This window comes from Crocodylus porosus, unplaced genomic scaffold (assembly GCF_001723895.1).
Source record: "Crocodylus porosus isolate Cpor-Errol unplaced genomic scaffold, CroPor_comp1, whole genome shotgun sequence".
Classification (NCBI taxonomy): Eukaryota; Metazoa; Chordata; order Crocodylia; family Crocodylidae; genus Crocodylus; species Crocodylus porosus.
The window spans coordinates 5,659,689-5,680,465 of NW_017728936.1; the positions used below are offsets into that span (position 1 = coordinate 5,659,689).

General features: G+C 46.8%; 1 protein-coding gene and 1 long non-coding RNA gene across 8 annotated transcripts in view; both read left to right on the top strand.

Moving 5' to 3' along the window:
* LOC109318018 overlaps positions 1 to 5,166 on the top strand; it is a 15,881-nt gene extending 10,715 nt beyond the window's left edge. Inside the window, exon 3 of the long non-coding RNA XR_002103165.1 lies at positions 5,084 to 5,166. This is a non-coding gene — a long non-coding RNA (uncharacterized LOC109318018). The remainder of the gene's footprint in view (positions 1 to 5,083) is intronic.
* The window catches only part of NTM (neurotrimin), a 624,942-nt gene that overhangs the window by 121,774 nt on the left and 482,391 nt on the right, over positions 1 to 20,777 (top strand). The window lies entirely within an intron of this gene.

Sequence of the window (20,777 nt, forward strand, 5' to 3'; positions counted from 1 at the left end):
CACCCCCACAATATACAGGAGTAAGATGTCATTTTAAACTATGATATACAATCACCTCTGTGCACACTACACAAACGCATGTAAATCAGGGCAAAAATATTTTTTGAAATCAAATTATTGGATGTTGTAGATGTCTGATTTTTAGAATATAATTTGGTATTTTTCTGATTCTGAGATGGCAAGACCCTTTGCTGAAAGGAGTACTTCCGGGGACAAGGGGGGGGGCTTCTGGTGGCAAAGGTCAGGGGGTGGGACTTCAGGCCATAAGATGGCGACCAACGTCGCCCTCAACAGCTTGCCAAAACTCGTTAAGCAGCCCTCCACCTAAAAATAATTGCCTGCCCCTACCTTAGTGTCTCTCTCTTCTCTCTCTTCCCCCAAATACTATAAATGCTGAGGAGACCAGATAATGTGGCTAATAGGGGTGTGCGAAGTGGGCCCTATTCGATTTGGATTTGGATTCAGATTCAGCCTGAATCAGGGACAGTGATTTGATCTGTTGATTCGGATCGCTGTCCCTGATTCAATTCGGCTGAATCTGAATCTGAAGATTTGATGCTGATTCGGAGAATCAATGATTCGAACGTAGACACAGCTTTAAATGTTTTTTCTACATACCTTGAGGTACCAGCATGGCTTGTGATCGCTGCAATGCTGGGGCGGATGGAGCGTCCCACAGGAGTGTGTGGGGGCCCTCCACATGCTCGGCAGCGAACCTGGAAGTGGACCAGAAGTACTGGGTCTGCTAGGAAGAGTACTGCCCCCCCTCCCCATGCTCCCTCTGGCTCAGCGATTGGCTGCAGGGAGACCCCGGGTGCCCCTCCAGACCCGGGGGGCACCAGTCACCAAGCTGGGGGGGCATGGGAGGCCCCCCTGCGTGCTCCCCAGCGAACCTGGATTCAGCCACCAAATCAGGTGATCAACCAATCACCAAATCTCCACTGAATCACATCAGCGACCAAAGCTTAGTGCAGCCCTTGTTGCTAAATGCCTCACTGGATTTTCCAAAGCACCTAACCCAGGTCTTTAGGTCACATGAAGACCAACAGGAGTTAGGAAGCCATATGAATTTGAACTTAGGAAAATCAACTTTCTCACTGGGAAGGTGGTGAAGCACTGGAGCAGGTTATCCAGAGAGGTGGTGGAAGCTCTGTCCTTGGAGGCTTTTAAGACAAATCCTTGGCTGGGATGATCTAGAACTAGCTGGGGCTGGTCTAGATCTATCTGGATCTAGTTGGGGGTGGTCTTGCTTTGAGCATGGGGTTGGACTAGATGTGACCTCCTGAGGTTCCTTCAACCCTTGTTTTCTATGATTCTATATGCCTTCTAAAAAATTCCATAAGGGGCCCATTTTTAGGCCCCTAAATACCTTTGAAAAGCTGGCCCTCTCATTTACTTTGCTATCTGTACAATGCGGGTGTGAGGTTAAAGGGATTAAGGATGGTGAGTTGCTCACATCCCATGGTGATAGGGCCTGGGAGGAACTTAAGATAGCTAGTAGCTTGTATTTCAGCCAAGCTGACTTACGAAGCTCAGGTTCATACCGGTGGTCCCTACTCACGCACATGAACCAGCTGGCTTGGGGCTACTTGCCCCAGCTGGTTGGAGCTGCTTGCGTGAGCAAAGATTACTCATGAAAGAAAATCTGTTCTGGTGCTTAATGAACAAGTAGATAAATGTGCCTCATCAAACTGGCATATAATGAGCTGTTGGGTGAGCTATTTTGCTGAAGTGGTGAAGGCCAGAAAATAGCGGCAAACACATCTTAGGGAAAGTGGAGGTTATGATGGCTGGAAAGTGATTTTTTTTCTTTTGGAAGTTGTATCATGTGTGCACATGCACACACACCCTGCTTTGGAAAACTTCAGTTTTGGGCCAAAAATCCAGTTCCACATTTTTCATGAAAAATAAAATATTTTGTCTCTAAAATTCTGTGTCAGCCCCACATAGGAGTTCTAGTTCAGGGACATCGCTCTCTGTTTCCTTTATCTACATCTCCATTAATGCCCCACAACTTCCTGAGCTGTTGAAGGGAGGTCAAGTATCATAGCAGGCAAATGGGGGCTCTGGTGCCTGTAGGAAAATGTAGCTCAACCTGCCTTTACTGGAGAATTGGGAATGTAAGCCCCCTCAGAAAATTTCACAGTCAACAAACTTGGGTTTTCAGGCACTTTTTTTCTTTGCATATTGATGTTTTCTACAGACAGCAGAGACTTTTCATGACTCACTTTTGGACAACAATCCCATTTTCCCTTGAAAGACAGGTTCAGTAGGCAATATTCTCACAACCCTAGTTAAGGGCAACATATGAGGGGCTTCTGAGAAAGCATCTACAACACTGGGGCCTAATTTTGCTTTGAGCTTTATGGGCTGCTGTAGTGGAAATAAATAACGAGGGATCCCAAGTAAGGACCAATTAGGAAGATGATGTAGTTTGGCTTTGCCCATAGCTGTTACAGCTGAAGGACCTAGGCAATGATTATGGCTATTACAGGTGGTCGGGGAAGATTCACTGAAGCCACTGTCCATCAGAGTTCATAGACTACAATCTCTGCAAAAGCATCTGAATTTCTCAGCATTTCCATTCGGGAAGAAAATCAGGGAGGAAATGTTTTAAAAGTATCACAACATCCTTTTTTTTATTTTTTTTTGCAATATGTCATAAGGAAAAATTAAAGACAGTAGAAATTGAAACAGGTTTGGTCAAAATAACTGAAAACAAGTGTTGCAATTGTCCCAATGTTAAAAAGTTGATGGGAGTTCACTAGCAGTTCATTTGGCAGGGTTTGGCTTTCCAGCTGATTTGGAAGGAAGCCATGAGATCCTTCAAGAGATGCAACATCTACCCTACCCCTGGGTTTACAGCTGTCCTTGTAAAAGAGGAGACAGAAAAGAGACTGTGACTGTTTAATTCATAGCAGCGAAGAGCACTGGGAAATCTGGCCCTTCCGAATCACGGGGCACCCAATGAAATTAAAAAAGCGACAAATTTAAAACCGATCAAAGGAAAGGCTTTTCGATCCAAGTGACCTGGGGAACTAGCTGCCACGGATATTACCAAGGACAACAGCTTAATGGGATTCCCAATAAAGAGCTGACATTTTTAAAGATAAAACTGTCCATGCTTACATTAGATAGAATAAAACATGAGGAGAGCTATAAACTCTCAGGAGTGGGGTCAGAAGTTGAGCATTAACTGATGCGGGTTAGGAAGAACTTTCCCCCCGTGGGCAGAGTCTGTCATAACTGTCCATAATAAGGGTTTCCTCCAAAGCAACTGATGCCGACTACCGTAAGAAACCTCATTTCAAAGTCATTGCAGAATAGGCGGGCCAGGCAATGCTGATGTTCCTTACTCAGTACGCAGGGATGCTGTCCATAGTAATCATGTATGGGGTACATATGGTACTAGTTAGAACCCAAAACCCCAAATCCCAACCACTTCCTGACATGCAGAGGCTTGGAAACAGTCTGGAATCCATGGGCTAATTATAAGATGTCCTTGTATAAAATCCAAAATGATTTGCTTCTTTCCCTTAATAGTGGATTCTGGTGCATTCAGCTGTACTAGCCCTTTCCCCCCCTCTCCCTTCTCTCCCTATTGTAGCTATTTTCCATGTAGATTTTACTAGAGATGAATTTAAGGAGGTTTTTAGCAGCTTTGGTAAAGAGAACTGTAGCACCTCAATTGGTTTGCTGGCAGGGGAGCAGTCACTGGGAGACTGGCTGCCTGATAGCCTGTAAACAGCGGGCTGTGCTGTCAGGAGAAGAAAGACACCTGTCACTTTGATGGGTCGGCAATAACATGAAACCATAAGGAATTCATGAAAGTGCAGTGAAGGAATAAACTCACTCATTTCCTTACGAAGCTGCCGTGTACTTTGTCGGCGAGAGACAGAGAAGTCACTATTTTCTCTGGCTTTTTGGATTTCCATATTTATTACTTGTTTTCTGCCGCAGGGGGGAAAAATGTTTTGCAATTGGAAATTTTAAGCAGGGCGATGTAAGGCTTTATACTCGTGCATGTTACTTATGCATTTTTGGGGCACTGGTGTCATTGGTTGCTGGGTAATTAAAAGGAATTGGGTATAATTTTTTTGCATACCTCTTGTTTTCCATAGTTTTCTGTGGTGCTTTATTGCTTTATAGAAGGGGCAGGCAATTATTTTGGGTGGAGGGCTGCTAACTGAGTTTTGGCAAGCCATCGAGGGCCACATGACAGGCAGCCCAGGGCAGATCAATATTTAATGTTTGCATTTTTTAGGGGCCTTGTTGGCCAGATAGAATGGTTTGGCAGACCACATCTGGCCCACGGGCCACATTTTGCCCACCCCTGCTTTATAGACCACACTTGCATAGCATCTGAGTCCAAACAATGGATTTGGCGTGCTTTTTTAGTTTTGGTTTGAGACGGAGGGGGAAGTGAGGCGTTTTGGTCATTTGTAGGCCTCAAGAGGTGTTATATTGAAGTGGAAAGGGCAAAGATAAATAGGAAGGGCAACTGGGATGAAGGGATGGAGCCATCTAGAAGAGGAACAAAGCCTTTCCTAACATAAATATCCAGGGAATATCATCAATACTGGGAGACTTTTCAGGGGCTATTTCTGTGTGGGATGAGCTCAGGGTCACTGTTGCTGGTCTGTTTGTATTGCCGCAAGACCCAGGGGCCTTGGCCAAGAGGAGACAAGGTCTCCATTGTGCCACCTGTTGATTCAAGCTGTTGGGACGGCAGATGTCTTGAGGAGCTGACATTTAGTGGCCGTTTGCTGTGCACATCAGTGGCTCATGCCTCATACTAGAGTTGTGCAAAATTTTGCTGGGTGTTTCATTTCAAAGCTGTTTCGAGCTCAAAACAGAGGAATCGAAACAAAACAAAAGCCTTCAAAACAGCTTTGAAATGAAACAAGGGCACTCGAAATGTTTTGAAAGTTTGGAAATGTTTCAAGTTTCAAAGCCAGGCTCCTCCTTGGGTTGGCTCTGGTGTGGGGCCCAAGGCAAATCAGCTTGTGCAGGGACCCATTCCACCCCGATCCTGTGCGTCCTGGATGCAAAGAAGCCACCGCTGCCCCTGGCTGGATGGGAGGCCAGCGGCGGCAGTGCAGAATCACCACGGCCACTCCACCTGGCTCCGTGGGGCCCTCCAAAGCACGGGGCCCAGGGCGGTCACTCCGACAAGCAGATCAGGGGCTCGCCCGCACCTGTGGGAGGGTTGTGGGGGCTGTGCCGGACTCCTCCTGGGGGTGCAGGCCCCCAATCTGCCTGCCGGATGACAGGAAGCTGGTGCTGCCAGCTGGGCCCAGTGGCAGCACCGATCTTCGTGGCGCTGGGTGTGGTATAGCCTATGGGAGAAACGTTAAAGCAGCATCGAAACAGAGAAACAATTTCAACGAAACAGACCAGTGCTTTCAATGAAACTCGAAATGCAACACTGTTTCGCCAAAACACAAGTCGAAGCAGAACGGTGCTATTTCGCACAACCCTACCTTACACTTAGGATAGGAAGAAACCTCCCAGAAGATCCCGTACAACCTCCTACATTTAGGGGCAACCTCTATCATCCACTCCAACCCCTCTCACACTCCACGTACAGTCTAAATACCAGTGACTTGGGATGGGAAGACAGGCAAAAGGCTAGAGAGGCAAAGCCTGCACCCGACATCCCACAGCGGGTCAGTGGAAGGGCTGGGTGTAGTGCCCTATCCCCTGCGCTGCGATACGGGAGTCAGCAGCATGTCCTGATTTCAGCTGTGCTACTGACTTGCTCTTTGTTCTTGGATGAGTTGCTTAATATTTCCCTGCCTCCCTGTCTGTGAACTGAAGATGATGATCCCAACCTCCATCATAAGCAGGGGAAAAAAATGAGTGTCCTGGTAGAAATTGGCACCTGTGAGGTCTGCTGTGAAAAGGAGATGGGCTTTGCTGGCATTGACTGCATCTTGATAGCAGGACAGTGTTTAGAGCTGCTTCTCAAGCCTGCCTGTTTTCCAGGTAGCTTTCACACAGGGATTTGATACGTCGCAACCTTGAGTGTGTCCTTTTGCAGAATGAATTTCAAATCCAGTATCTTTATTATCATGACAAGATTTATCCAGAGCTCAGCCAGCACTCGTGCCGGCTGTTTGTTTTCTCGTGTGGACTCAGCTTTGGTGAAGGTGCCGTATTGACAGCTGGGGAGACCTGCGTTGCATGTTAATACCCGGGATGGCACAGCACGGACAACAACACCGCAGGCTCCTCTTTGCTAGGTGCCCCAACCCTGACTGAGAAGTAGCAGTTCGAAGCACAGTGGCTCTGTTCTGACCTTGGCCTCTCTATCAAGGTTGTGCATAAGGAGTGGAGTTGGTCCAAAAAAAGAAAAAAAAAAGCGCCAATTATTTTCACAGACACTGAAAAAACGTTTTATTTTCCCCTGAATCTTATTTCCTTCCTTTATGTACCGGACAGAGAACAAACTTAAAAACCCTTTTGTAACAGGTGGAAAAAGTTAGCTGAAAACAGAGTTTTGAGGTTGGAAAAATAAAGGAATATTCTACCAAAATGGAAATAGGTTTCCCTGAAATATTTCTTTGGGTCCAAAGGCAGTTTTAATGCATCAGAAATAAAGGTCTGCAGGGCAAGTCAGCCAGCTCTGCCAGTTAGTGCAGGGTATGTTTTATATGGAACAGACTGGTGGTTATGTACAAGTGTTTTTCATGCCTATATGTGGCTGCTGAATACCTATTGATCTGGCTTGGATTCAAACACTTTATCCCATTGGTATTAACCATTGGGATACTGGGCAATATATGCAGCAGCAGAGACTGTGAACTCATTGGCACCATCCCTTGCCCTGTGTTTGTGCAGCACCTGGCACAGTGGTTCTCTGCTCCATGAGTGGGTCTCCAAGGTGCGACTGCTGCCCCAGCAATGGATAGCATCAGTGAAATCTGAAGTCTGGTACACCATGTCGTCGGGCAGCTGAAACTTGTGCTGTGGCACTAGACATCTTCTTTTCCTTTATTGACTCTTGATTACATTTTTGTAACAATTAGAGACCAATAATAGGCAGATATTGATTTCTGAGGAGGGGAATATCAAGATTTACTGACATGAGAGGGCAAACTATTGACTTAGAATATGAGAATAATAATTTAACATTGAGCTTGGGCTCAGCCAGCCAGGATGTGCTCATTTGCATACATGATCTAACTTCAGTCCTCATTATTGACAAACCATAGAGAGGTGTACTGACTGGTCACATGACCAATTAGAAAGCAGGATTTCTTTCTTGCATGTAACGGGGCATATCTGGAAACTACCGAAGAGCGCTGGATGGCAGCAGCATCTCTGGAGTAATAGCTTCTCTTTCTTCATCCTTGGGACCAGGTTTGGTATAGCTGAATCATGTGCACAGCAGTCACAAACTCCTGTTTTCTGAAGTTGGCACTCAACACGGGAGGTAGCTTGACCCATCTGCAATTTGTTTTTTCAGAAATGCTAAACACTGACTCATTGTGGAGTTATGGATATTCATTAGGATTGGGGAAATTTTTAGTAAAATATATTTTTCACCAGAAAATGCCTCTTCATCACAGTCAAAATCCTGGGGTGGGAAAGGTCAGTTTTGACATTTTTTTTTAACTACTGAAAATGGTGGACAAAAATTTGAAATGGTTAAAATGTTTTAATTTTTGACATTTTTCAAAGTTAAAATTTCCAGTCTTCTGTTTCAAAACAAATGATTGTTTTATGATTTAAGCACATTTTAGTAAACAGGAATGCACTGCTTTAAATTGAAGCAAAAGGTTTTTGAAGTGATAGAAATGAACCCTTTTCACTGACCTGAACTGATATTTTTTTGGTAAACATGTTTGCCATTCTTTCTTTGCCCTGACTTGGGATGGAGAAAATTTTCCTAAGACAAGAAGACCATTTCCCACCTGGTTCTCATACCAATTGCCTCTTAAAATTGGGCTCTAGGTGTGACATCTTGGACATGCCCAATTAGTGGACATTTGGGAAAAAAGCCATAAACACACAACATGAGCCTATGAGGCTGGAGCTGACTTCTGTTAGCTCCAAAAATACAAGCTTCTGTCCTCTGAGCTATAGATCCATAACCACAGCTTCCTTATGACGTGTGTATCTCTGAGCACAAATACTTTCTTGCTTCCAAGATGGCATGCACTGAAAATAAAAACTAAAGCAGAAGTTGCATTTACACATAAGGCAAGGTCTGGCAGTGGGGGCTCAAATCTAACCTGGCATTCTTCCTGGGATCACAGAAGTTGGCATCTGATGTCTTTCTACCCTTTGTGAGATGAGGGTGTCACCCACGTACCAGACTTGCTGTCCCTTTAAAAGCAGTCAGCTGGGATAATAGGATTCTTCGTCTTGCAACTGCATAAATCACAGGCAGCCAGTTCAAGTCAATTCATATTTTTGCAGTTCGTTAGCAGCTTGGGAGGAAATTGCATTTATTATAATTACCTCTAATTGCACCAGATTAGTGATTACAATTATTGATGGCAGCTGATTATTCATTAGGCTTCAAATCAATTCCCATGCTTCCTCATTACCCAAAACAGTAACTCTGATTGAGGAGAGAGGTCTGGAGGAGTCCAGGTCCATGCTCCTTCCAGGAAGCCTCCCTGTCTCCTGAAGCCAGGTGAAGTCAGTGCTCAAAATGGATTGGTGTCTTGATATGACAGGAGTCACTGCTGGCCAGGATTTTCCAACCCTTTGAAACACTGGATCAGAATTTGAGTCAGATCCCTCTGACTGACTGGATCATTGACAGTGATCTTACTAGGCTGGTCTCTTGAGCCTTTCCCAGCTAGGTTGGCTCTGTTCCCAGAGAATATTAATAGTAAATAACTCCATGTGTCTGGGACTTTGAAGCAATTTAAGTGTCCTAATAACATCCATGTGAGACGGGGAAACTGAGGCAGGGCACAGCTATGCCAAAGCTGCCCTGAAAGGCACCCTTAGGACCAGAGCATCAGCTCCCACCTCCACGAGCCAACCCTGCTGCCTCTGCCACGTGATGCCTTGAGTGTGACACTGCATGCCTCTCCAGCTGCAGCTGAACTGGCACCTGCAATTCAGTGCATCAGAAGAGATGCCTAATTGTCCTGAAAGCTGCCTGACTTGCATAATAACCGCAGCTCCAGGTAAGCACATCCAGGTAACCAATGCTGTGCCAGGCTGCTGGGGATTCAGCTGGAGCACTCCTTAAGCCACTCTTCAGCTAAATGTCCAGGTTTTTAAATGCTTTAAAATCCATGCAATCCATCCATCCCTCCTTGGTCTCTTTAGAGTGGATTTAAGTGGATGGTTAGGTTACATATGAGATAGCTGCTGGCCTTATGGCATGCAAACAAGTTGTCTCATCCTACACGAATGTCGTTCCTTAAGAAAAACCAAAGCTGCTAGGGAGTGCTTGGAATAAGGCTGTGCTGGAGGGCCAATGCCTCTGCACTGGCCTTCTGACAAAACTGGTGCTGGTGGCTGGGCGCTGGGCTAGACAGACATGGATGTAGCTCACTGTGGCATTGCCTGTACTCCCATGTAAAATGCTCTCCCCTCTCCCCCCGCATTTTAAATCCCCACCCCCAACCAAAGCCCTAAGGTACAATGGCAGACTGTTGGGATCAGAAGGGATTTGGGGACAGGAATGATGATGGGATCCTCACAAAAATCAAGCTGTTCTGCATACTGTTGCCTAAAATGATAGTTCCTTCAACTGGGTGTCAGGGTTAAGCCACGTATCCGAAAGGACTGGGACAGAGCATTGGCGTGCTCTGTGCACGGCCTGCGAGATGGCGGTAGACAGCCGAGTTTCCCCCATGTTTCCTTCCCAACATATTCCTGACCTCACACATGAGTTGCCAGAGCCCTGTTGGTCCTTGCCCTCTCTTCAGCCAAGGAGCTTGGCAGTGTATGCAAACGCTAGCTCAATGGGGACAGGACTGGGGTCACCCCCTGAGCTGGAGGTCCCAATCCTGGCTGCCTTATTAAAGGATCGTTACTATTTATATTTCCCTCATTGATTCTCATTCTGCTGCCTAGCCCAGACATCACTATGGAAAAAATCATCAGTTCTGTTCATTAATCTCACGCAATTTCCTTCGTCTGGGAGGAATGGGGCCTGAAGGCTCAATTAGCCCTGGTGACTGCGGCTCAGTGACACATGACAGCTTCTCTTTCTTTCCTCCCGCAGACTTTCTCTCTCCCTCTCTAAGTCCATCTCCAGCTGTTTAGCACCCCATAGCCGTGCCCTGCTGTCTCTCCATCATGGCATGTGTGAGGGGAGCGCCAGGCAGTCAATTACAGCAATCTGGAAGGGGGGTGGAGGCTGAGTGGCTAATTATTAGGGATGTGTCCAGCATTGAGATGGGTGAGCATGTACTGGAGATTTGCAGCTAGAAGACAGCCAGTGGTCTAGTCCAAGATCAAAGGAAAAAAGCGCCTGTACTCATCAAGATGCAAATTCTGGGGACTGCCTCAGCATTCATAAAGACTTTGCTTTCTCCTTGAAATGCTTGAACTTTTTGCCTGAAGGGAGCGTGTCTAAAAGTTAATTCAAGGAGGTCTGAATCCAGACTTCTGGGATCCTACCCAATCTTTGGGAAGGAAGCATGATCTAATCCTTAGCATTTGTGGTCCTGTCCTGACCCCCTGTGACCTAGAGCCAGTGGTTTGCGTCTGTCTCAGCTCCCCCATCTGTGCAGTGATGGGAATGGCTCTGTGCTGCAATGTGTGACCACTAGGCCGCATGGTTGGAGTCCCTGAACCCTGGCTGGCTTCAGAGATTAGCTCTGCGCTCTGGATAACTATTCCTGCTTGGATCTGGGCCGAACCTGTAAAGCTATGAGCCCGTGTCACCTAACTGGGTGGCTTGTGGTCTAGCCAGGATTTGTGGACTTGCACAAATGCCATGAATGAGTGCTGATGCCTCTCCCTCCTGCTCTTGGGGAAACAATACATGAAACAGCCAGGACCGACTGGGCTGTGAGGGAAGAAGATACATGAGGGTTACACCCTGCCTGGTGTTTATACAGCACTCACCATGGAGAGACTCAGAGGGCTTTCTCGAGGCTGTCAGAATGACTTTCCCAATTTTACAGATGAGGAAACTGAGGCATAGAGAGGGGAAATAGTTGATGGGGCACCAGGAGCAGCTGACAGACTTCACCGCTCTGTGACGACCCTAACAAAGTCATTTCATAGATTCAGAGAAATGACTTTCTTAGGGTCTCCTAGCAAACCAGTGGCAGGACTGTGAAGAGAGCCCAGGTTCCCCATGTCTGGGCATGCTGAGCAACCACCATTGGGGGGTGGGGGGGGGAGTGGGCTCCCACAGAAAATCATCAGGAATCTCTTCCTGCGAGTCTTTCACAGAGCGGTGAAGTCATGAGCTGCTCTACCTGTCCTGGTGCCCCATCAGCCAGCCATGACATTTGGTAAAAGCCAAGCGAGAACCTGAGGCTCCTTCAGACTTGCAGCTCAGAAAGTAGTGTCCCTAATGGTACCAGATGTCAGTGATGCTAGGGGAGCACCTGGCTAAGTTCGTCTTTGCTGTCCCTGCAGGCACTCAAGGTTTGACTTCTGTCTTTTAATTAGCTGCATAAGTATTGTTAAAAGGTCTGTCCCAGAGGTTGCAATCCCCTTGTGTCCCGGGTGCAAGAGGGACAGCATTCGCCCACTCTCATCCTCGCAGTCAGTGGTCTGTCTGCCAAACCAGCCAGCCATCATCACACATGAAGATATAAAGAGCAAGAGCAAAGCCACTGGTTAGTTTTATATGGGCCACAGAGCAGCAGCGTCTCTTAGTTCCTGGGCTGCCTTTGAACTTGCAACCTGGGAAAGGGGCTTTATGCTCATCTGGTGCAAGCCAGGAGCGGTTTATTGACTTCAGTAGAAGTTGGCTGATTTCCACCAGTTGCTGATGCCCCTCATGAGCTTGCACATGTAGTTAATACTCGTGCCCAGCAGACGAACTATCTGGCTGAACACACCAGTCCCGAGAGGAATTAGCTCTGGGCCCTGATCTGCTTCAAGCTAATCTCAGATTTTGTAGGGCTGAGGTACCTGGCAATTACAGGCAGATTAGGAGCAAGCCAAGTGCACAAGAGATGGAGGCTTCCCTTTGTCCTGCCATTTCTCTTCCCGCTCTTGATCTCAGCTTTATTCTCAGCATTAGTGCTCCGACAGGAAATCGAGGGAAGGCGCTTTCTGATCTCGTCCTGGCTGGCAAGTGGCCGTGCTGCCTCTTCCCTCTCCCTGCTGGGTCCTGTGCTCAGGGCAGCAGCAGCTGATTCACAGAATATCCTTGAGCTGCTTTTATTCCAGCCCCCCCCCGCACACCACGTCCATGCGCGGACTGCAGTTTCCTTCAATTATTGCTCGCTGCCTACGTCCCAGGTGAGCCCTTAAAATGGACCTCGTGCCCCTAGATTTAAGTGGTGGTTAGACTTTGTGCCCAGCTCTGCACAGAAATGAGTTGCACCCTGTTTGAATTAGTTCAAGGCATATTTCCCTACCTTAGATTGATCCCAACAGCCAGCCACCCGTCATTTAGATTTTGAGGTAGACTGGTCGCTTCTGAATGGACACACTATCTTCCTTATTGCCCTTAATTGGCTCGGTGTCTAAGCACATGCATACATGTATTTAAAATGTTGCCTGCAGGCCTGTGCTCCACTTTCTATCTGAGTGAACTCACGTGCTGCAAAATCTGTGGAAAATGGACACAAGCTGCCTATGGGATTGACATGTCCTCTATTGTGATAAGATTGTTGTCAGCTCTCAAGATTGCTACATTTAGGAGATTTTCCTTAAACAAACAAACTGACCCAAGTCTGGGAATCAGAAGATTTATAAAGAAAATCTTCAATTTTATTAAAAAAAAAAAAGAAGTTTTGTTGCTATTTCTTGCGCTGATGGAGAAAAGCTTGAAAGTAGAAAGCAGGTGTGATCTGAAAGCTTAGAAACCAGAAAGCAAAGGAAAAGAGTGGCACCATTTAGTACAACATTTTTTATGGAGACTGGACTCATGAATGTTGAGGATTTATGCTTCACAGTACTGTGATCACCTTCTGCAAATTTTCAGTGTGGTCTGTATCTACTAGCACAGATGTGCTGAAAAAAAATGAGCAGCTCTGGATGCACGAGATTTAAACATTACTTTCCATGAACATCCCTAGCAGAAAATGGCTGTGTTAAGTTCCCTCAATCAGAGAGCAAAACTAATATTGCACAGCAGTTACATTACACCTGGTTCAAACTTTGATCAACATGCCTTGGAGCAGCCACATTTGCAGAACTAGGTCCAGTAATTAACTTTTTAAGAACACAATCCTATTAGATATTTTGCAGTCTGTGAATCGACTGCAAACAACAGCACCTTTTGTCACAATACTGGGAAAATATTGTTTGATTTTTTTCCCTACTAAATTGGAGAATTGGCCCAAATGCCTCCTCAACTTTGTGATTAGTTTTGATTATAGATGGGGTTCCTCCTTTTATCCTCCCAAACTGTTGTCTGGTGGTGCCGAGTAATGTTAAATAGCTGGTGAATTCCTGCCTGAAATGGCAACACTTTTGGTGATGGGAAAAGTGGCTGGTGCCTAATGGCATATTACTTATCTCAGACTTTTGAGATTCAGAAAATGTAGGATTTTTTTTTTTTTATTGTAAAATATTGTTCACATTCTCAGGAAGAAGGATGGTAGCCAGGAAGGAGCACAGTGGGGATCCTTGTCTTCATGGGAAGACTCTTTTGGACAGGCTTAGCAATAACACTTTGTACATGCCACCTTTAATGCAGCGATCAGAATGTGTTTTACCAACATTATGACAACCTTTGGCCTTAGAAAGAGGGCCAGCACGAGATCTAGGCACTGTGTAAGACCTACTTCAAGGAGAAAAGAACAGATAAGTGGTTATAGCCACAAAGAGGGACTAAAGCAGACCTGGGGTCAGCATCCTGCTCTGGTCCAATGTTTCTATCTGACTTTAGGGGTAACTTTAGTCTATCTGGAATGGGAGTGAACAGTAATGAAGACTTGTCTAGCTACCCAGGGCCACTAGTGGACTTATACAGCCTGCTCAGAAGCCTGCATTGCCACGGTATTTTCTACCTACATGTGTTTACTCATGCTACGCATTGGTAGACATGCACTGGACGGATGGGAAATTATATCAAATATAAATGGGTGGAGAGGGGCTGGATTTATGCTGTGGTAGTTGTTCATGTGTCTACCCCCATACTGCAGGACTTGAACTGGGGCACCTTGCCTTGACCGGCCATGATTTAGTTTCCCTTACCATGGCCTAGGAGAGGACACGCAGAGCAGCTGACATGGCATAATTCAGTATAATTTGTTTCTCTGGCCAGGCCTTTAGTGTCTGGGGTTTTGGTTCCTTATCTGTAAACGGGGAGTAACAACATATGCCTCCCTTAGGGAAATACATAATGCATTAGACTGCAAGGTGCCCAGGCACGGGGACCAGACAGGCACCCCTGATAGCACTGAATGGACTAAGAATGATCACATCAGTTTTATCCATGTTTTCCAAACAGCGGTTTTGTGGCTGAGAGAGGCAAAATGACTTATCAGAAACAACAGATGGATTTAGCAGAAGCAGCAGGAATAGAGCCCAGGAGCCCTGAATGCCCACTAGACATGTCTCCTAACCAGCAACCACCTCTCCACCATGCCGTCCTGCGAGACCAACACAAAACGGCATCCATCTCGGAATCCGTCGTTATGGAGGCAGAGAGTGCAGCAAAGCATAGATTAAATTTTGAGGGTGGAAAATCATTACACAGAGATTAAATTTGAGGGGAAAAAAGCAAAACATTGTATTTAAGAAATGCTCCAGATAGCTAACCTACTTAAAAACAACACCCTCGCCGAGCATGACCCCTAATGGAATAACATGGTTACCATACTCGTTCTCTCTCTCTCCGCCTCCCGCCACCCCTCCCCCCCCCCTTTTTTATCCCTCTTCACGTGTGCCAAGGGAAATTTCAGGTGATTTATAACTTATTTAGGAAATCAATCTCTCTTGGCAGGCAGGGGCAGCTCATTCTGGGGTTTTGAAGCAAACACAGTTAAATCTTATCTTTCCAGCTGAGCCACTTATCTTGGGAATGAAAGGAGAGCTTATGGCTGGGAGCTCTACCTTGCATTCTCCTGCATGACACGTGGAGCCCGATTACTTTGCCACCTGATTGTAGCATAGACTCCTCTTGTTTGAAATGCTTAGTGAATGCCTCTTCCAGTGGCCTGTGTGGGGGGCTGTAGGATGAGTTAGAAGAGGCTGCGGTTCGTTTGGGCAGGGGGTGCCTGCCTGCTTTGCTGCTGGCTCGCGCAGGTGGTTGTCTTGCTTTGCATATCGATAACCCACTTCAAGCTGCACACTAGGCCCATGGGTGGTTGTTCACAAAAGGACTGGTTTTATTTATGTGTGATGTACCGTGCCAAGCTCCTATTTGCTGCACACCATATAAAAAAAGGATTTGAATTTCTAGCAGCTACAAGCTCCAGCACAGGCCCCAGAGCACTGGGGTGTTACAATGGAAACCAAGAAATAAATTTGAAAATCATTTCTGTGTTTATAATAGGCCAGCCCAATGATATGACCACTCCAGGGTGTTGGGGAGACACTTCTGTGGATATGTAAGCAATGTTCCTGGCTTTTTGCAGCAGCAGCAGCAGCAGCAGGGACGTGCCGTTAGCTCATATTCAGCTCCACTGTAACCCCCAAGGCTTTCTCAGCAGTGCTGCAGCCCAGCTAATCGTTCCCCAGGCCATATTTGTGCATGCAGTCATTTTGTCTCAGGAGCCCCGCACTTGTTCCTCCGGAAACATGCACCTGGGTTGAGTTTTGGGTGGTTTCAGGTATTCTGTTGTCAATGCTGTGCACCCTCCTAGTGTTGATTGGTTTAATAAGTGCGTACAACTTCAGCTAAAGTTAACCATAAATGAGCTGTATGTCAGACTACTACTGCATACTCATCGGTAACCTTGAACTCCACAGACATCTCTTAGCTAGTAGTCGTATGACCTGTAAATACATGTGAACTAAACCTCCAGTACTGGTGTTGACTGCTATGTGAGTGTCACTTGTACTTTCTTTTGCAGAGCCGCCTGCCTCATCATTCAGTAATGTTTGCCATCCCCAATTCTCGCATGGCCCCACTGCCATAATATCTGAGCGCTCCTGTGCCATAGCACAGAGTTATTGCTTCCACTTTGCAGCAGAAGATGTGAAAGAGGTCAAATGATTGACTCAGGGTCACACAGGAAGTTTGTTGCAGAGGCAGGGATGGACGATCCCCCTCTGGAGTCCCAGTCAAGAGCCTTAACCTTGTAAGCCATTCCTTTTACCTTCTCACTTGCCAGCTTTCTTTCCCATTTTCTTGATGTCTCCGAGTCGACTTGCCTGAGATTGTCATGGAAACAAGCTTGCCACTTCTGATCCAGAGACAGGTTTGAGCATTAAACAAAAAGAGATCTGACTTCTGCTGTTCCCTTGATTTCTCACATTTGGACACGAGCGGTTACAATGCCGTATTGTTCCAAAGGCACCCAGCGCGAGCGTACCTGTGTGCGCTGAGCTACAGATCCATGTCACAGAGCTCGCCGTCGGTGCAGCCTTGCTTTGCCCGAGCCTGCCTGGCCGCTTAGGGGTATAATCTTTCCATGCTGGGAGCACAGTGTGCTGATGACTTAGGCAGCATAGAGACTCGACTCCCAGTGCCGAGGCTCCAAGCTGTTGCTGTTGGGGGTCGTGGGGAATGACAGAGAGATGTCCTCGGTACCTTCCCGGTTCCCGGGGGAAGTGACCAGAGCTGGTCAAAACTTGGATTCTGCATTGCAGCAGCTCCCAAATTTCTGACATTTCTTTTCATCCCAAATGAACTGTTGAACTTTCTCATGAAACACAAGGCAGACAAGGTTCTTTGGGTAAACCTGGTATCTTTTATTCGACCAACTAAAAAGAGAAAGCAAAGAAGAATTTTTCCAATAATTTTAGTTGCTCAAAAAAAAAAGATACCGAATTTATCCAAAGAAGCTTGCCCGCCTATGACCAGCACGGCTACACCCTACACCCCCCTTTAAACACCAGGTTTGCATCGGAAATGTCAGTGTGCTTAAGGTTAAAGTACTTTGTTTTGACCTTCTAGTATATTATGTTGCAACAATAAAATGCTTTGACCCTATGAAAAAAGAAACGTGTCCATAACATTTCATCAGTATTTTTGAGAGCTCTGACAAATTCCCACAAGACCCTTGTGTTGCATCAGATTGGCATTTTCCTGGCAGAAAGCTGTTCGGTTGGAGGATTTTTGACCAATAATAACGACTGTTATTTGGTTACCTGAGCTCTGGATCTAAGCCTGGAAAAAGGGTTGCATTTCTCCTTTAGCTTTTCCAAGGCTGAATTAATAACAGAGGGTTTGGGGTGCAGAACAGTACTTAGCTGTAGACCAGCGAACGTGAGCAGGACTGCAATGCTGAGCAATTCCTTCTGTAGTTGAGAAGTTTAGACTCGCACCTAAACTTTCCAGCAAGCAGCCATCTGCCTTTGCATGTGATCTTTTTTTTATATTCCAAGTACAAAAATAGTAGCTTTGGCTAAAACCAGATGTGCACGGTAAGTGTCTGTACAAGCGTGTTCACGTCACATCTCCAGTGCACTGTGAGGCTGTGAAAGACCTCGTTGCTAACTGGCACAAAGAAATTGCACCTTGCATCACTGCCAGCTAGTTCAAAACTGGGCAGACATCCAATTGACCTTCCTGTCACTCTCTTGGGCTCCCTCCACCCATGCTATTTGCAGCCCAGGGTCCTGCACCGCTTCACTGATGTACATTGGTGCTGACTGGCAAGCCCCAGGGCTAAAAGGGCTTTTCCCAGGGCATCTTGAAGAGCAGGCTGCGGCAGTCAGGGGCAGCACAGCTGCCATATGCTGTCACTGAGACTCAGTGCAGGGTACATACATGCTTGAGAAATCTGTCTGCTGCAGTCAAGTTGCTCAATGCCCATTAGTCCACTTGTGTCTGCACAAGATCCATTTGGGCTCCATAGCTATAATCTCCTTTTCTCTCCTCCTTTCATTCCAGAAGAAGAGAGGAACTTTCATGTTCCTCACATTGTCTGAGGACTGAACTGGTCCTCTATTGACCTGCGGGTCCATGATCCTGGGTGCATTGCAGGGTTCTGCACAATGCTGGGGTGTTGTCTTCTTCCTTCTCTGTTGTGTAGAGGTGGCACCATTATCCTGCCAAATAGCAAATCCTGTCAGACAATAACGTGTTACTTATTTCCTGGATCTGCCTTGGGGGAGTAACGCCAGCAGAAAAAACCTGTTGTATTGTGTCCCTATTCAGCGGGAGGTGGTGGCCCTCTATTGCATTATGTATTGCTGGTCTCCCTATGCTAATTCTCTCTCAACTTCTTAATAGCTTCTGTCCTCCATATATTTGAATCTGAAATGCTCTTTCAAGTTTCCTCATTTATCCTGTAAATAGTCCCCAGTAAGTCCTTGAGGTCTATCTCATTTAATGCTGGTATTCATGATGATAAGTACAGTCTTAACTCATCTATTGTGTCTTAACATCTGAAGCCCTTACACTGCTGTGAAGAGCTAACTAAGCGGCGTAGTCCTTGCCTTTGGTGAAGGGGGCTGGTGTTGCTAGTGGAGGTCTTCAATATTTTGAATGAATTTTGTAAAATGAAAATAGAATTACTGGGCAGAATAAAAGTTGCTTTTTTTTTTTTTTTGCCCAGTGCTAATTATTCCCTCCCTTGTGCAGAGCAGGAAACTGAGACTCAGTGAGTCCCAAACCTTCGAAGGCTCCTTCTCGCTCCATGTTGAGAAGGAGCCCAAGGTTAGATGTGGCCGCTCTGTTGGACTCAGAGCCATAGCTTTGTTTCCAGCTCATTCCACAGACGTCCTACCTGGTCTTGGGCAACCCTGTCAATCCACCCTGTGCCTCAGTTCTCTGTCCGGGAGATGGGGATAATGCCTCCTCTGTTCCCTGTTGGTGGGGGAGAATAGAAATGGAGAGACCTTAGTGAGGTGTGTTTTCCTTCCAACATGATAACCCTCTTGCATCTGCATGATAATCCAGCCAGCTGTGATACCCCTGCTATTGTCTTGTAGCGGTGAGAAGGTTAGTGACCAGGCACAGGGCAGAAAGCCCATTTCGCCTGTCATTGATTCACTGCCTGACCCTAGAAGTGCCAAGTGCTCTCTATGCCTCAGTTTCCCTGCCTCTAAAGACAAGTCCTCCCTGTAGCTAGCTCTGCATGAGGCTTAGATTGCAGCCTGAAGGACAAGGTAATTTGGTGGAAGAGGGAGTTCGGAAATAACTTGTGTGTGTGTGTGTGAGAGAGTGCACGCGTGTCTGAATCCCTGATACAATCTAAAGCACTTTAGAAAGGTCCCAGATGCTCCCAAGAAAGCAACGCTGCTCAGTGAAGCAGGACGGAGAGGAGGATGATACAGTGATGCAGTGCCGAAGAACGACACCCTTGTCACGCTGACTTATGATGGATGAGGGAAAGGCCTATTTCTCATCCATGGTGGGGAGAGGTGAAGTGTAAAGAAGGATGCACCGGGAGTCTCTGGACGATTTATCTTGCAGCGGGTTCAGCAGAGTTTGGAGAGAACGAAAGAGCGAAGCAAACAGACGAGAAGGAAAGGGGGCGGGGGGGAAATGTATTATGTGAAGGCTAATCTCACGGGGAAATATCAAAATGTCAGCAGCACCCAAGATAGGGGGAAAGGATAGAAATTAACTGGTGGCATTTGTCAGTTGCTAAACCAGGCATGGAGTCAGAATAGGACGGGAAATGGCTGGGTTCCCTCTCTCCCCGAGTCCCAGTCATGGGGAAAGGCATTTGGGAAGGGTATTTCCCTCCAGAAGCCTGAGCTGCCTGAATTGCTTGTGCAAGGGCAGAGCCCGGCAGTTGCAGCAGAGGAGAATGGGCATCTTGGGCATCATGCCGAATGCACGGAGGGGACCGGGCATTTTGCCATTGCCTTCAGGGCAGCCAGGGCTCTGCTCCCAGATGCTGTTCCTGGCATTGCTTGAGCCTCGCTGTATGACCTTGGCACATCACTTAGCTGCTCTTTGGACTGGGACAGAATCCATGCTCCTCTCCAAAGGGGTGGCTGGGAGCTTCTTTGCGACTGAAAGAGTGATTTCTTTGCAGTGGGCAGGGGGGGTTTCACCGAGGTGACCCCATAGCAAACCTGGATTCCCCCCCTCCGAGCACCATTTTTACCCTCCATATACTTTTGCGCATATCTGCCCTGCTGCCTGTAGAAGGCAGAGTCTCTGCTTGCAAAGGACAGGTCTGATCCTGCAATTTGATCTCGACCCCAAAGCCTGCAGGGAGTCCAATCCAAAGGAGCTCTGCATGGCCACGGGTGTCATCAAGATGAGGGCTATTTGCACAGTGCAATTACTCTGAGTGCTGATGTGGGAAGGGGCATAACCTCGTCCCTGATTGGGAACGTACCAGTTCCCGTGAGCTCCTTGAGAGATGCTGCAGAGATCCTACTTGCCCTGTGGTGACTGTGCTAAAGCAGTGTTTCTCAACCCATGGGTCACAAGGATGTATGAAAGGGTTGTGAACAAGCTTTAAAAATGGATTCTCCTTTAAAGGAGAAAAATGGGGGAAACTGTGGCTTTTCCCTTGCAGGCTGGCAGAGCTCCAGCCTGCGAGGGGCTGCTTGGGGCTGCCCATGCCCCACACAGACTCCCCCTGCCC